Consider the following 1,313-nt stretch of genomic DNA (forward strand, 5'->3'; position numbering starts at 1 on the left):
AGAGAGACGGGGGGGGTGAGAGACGGGGGGGGGGTGAGAGACGGGGGGGGGGGTGAGAGACGGGGGGGTGAGAGACGGGGGGGAGAGACGAGGGGGGGGAGAGAGACGGGGGGTAGAGAGACGGGGGGGAGAGAGACGGGGGGGAGGAGAGACAGGGGGAGAGACGGGGGAAGGGGGGGAGAGACGGGGGGAGAGACGGGGGAAGGGGGGGAGACGGGGGGGGGGAGAGACGGAGGGAGGAACACACTGTGGGAAGGAGGGAAAGAGAGAGGGCAGACCTCAAGAGGGAGAGAGGTAAGGAGGGAGAGTCATATTGTGTGGAGAGCGAGAGGGAGGGTCACACTGAGGGTGGAAGAGAGGGTCCGAGCTGCCAGAGTAACTCAGCGGGACAGGCAGCATCTGTGGAGGGAGTGGGCAGACAACGCTCCGGGCTGGGACCCTTCAGACTGACTCCCACCAGAGCGGTCTCCTGAGATCCACCACAGATCCTGCCCGCTGCATGGTGGCCTTTCCAGAGCAGCTCCAGGATCCATTGGCAGCCGGGTTTACGAGATAGTACTCGCAGCTTTAAAAAGCTTAAAGTCGGTCCAAAATGTTGGTTCAATCGATGCACAAAATGCTATGACTTCACCTTCCAAGCTCAAGAGTGAGATCATGCAGTTTGGATGCGAGTCCTTGGGAACCAGTGGGAATATTTATTGTTCCATGCGAGATGAGGAGCTGGCTGGTTCACAGCCAAGATCATCGGAAGTCCATGTGTATGAACTCCAGTTGTACAGTGCAATGGGAATGTGAGAGGAGATCTCAATCCAGGGACCTTGGGGCGGAGAGCGGTTCGGTCCCAGCTACAGGTGGACAAGGTACATGCCAGAACCCCCTCGGTCTTTCAATAGACAATGGACAACAGGTGCAGGAGTAGGCCATTCGGCCCTTCGAGCCAGCACCGCCAATGTGATATAAGACTGTTAAGTGTTTGTAACTCAGCAGGTCAGGCAGCGTCTCTGGAGATAATGAGGTTAAGAAAGTATTCGCCCAGCGTGGGTCTTGAACCCATGACCCTGAGATTAAGAGTCTCATGCTCCACCTACTGAGCTAGCCAGGCTGCTCAATCCTTGTCTGGGTCACAATGAGGTGATGTTTCGGGTCAGACTGGCTGTGGGTAGGGGAGAGGGGAGCTGGAGTGATGTGTTGGTCAAATGCCTTAATGAAGTCCACGTAGACAACATCCTCTGCCCCTACCCACATCAATCATCTTCGTCATCTCCTCAAAAACTCTATCGTTAGCTAGACAAGGCCAGCTGCAGAAAAAGTTA

The 1,313-nt window shown here is 56.4% G+C and overlaps 1 non-coding gene across 1 annotated transcript; it reads right to left on the reverse strand.

Annotated features, from left to right (window-relative positions):
* Nucleotides 1-1,029: 1,029 nt before the first annotated feature.
* On the reverse strand, nt 1,030-1,102 carry trnak-cuu. The gene has a single exon. It is a non-coding gene; the product is annotated as a tRNA-Lys (tRNA).
* Nucleotides 1,103-1,313: the final 211 nt, after the last annotated feature.

The sequence above is a fragment of the Amblyraja radiata genome, chromosome 30 (genome assembly GCF_010909765.2).
Source record: "Amblyraja radiata isolate CabotCenter1 chromosome 30, sAmbRad1.1.pri, whole genome shotgun sequence".
Classification (NCBI taxonomy): Eukaryota; Metazoa; Chordata; class Chondrichthyes; order Rajiformes; family Rajidae; genus Amblyraja; species Amblyraja radiata.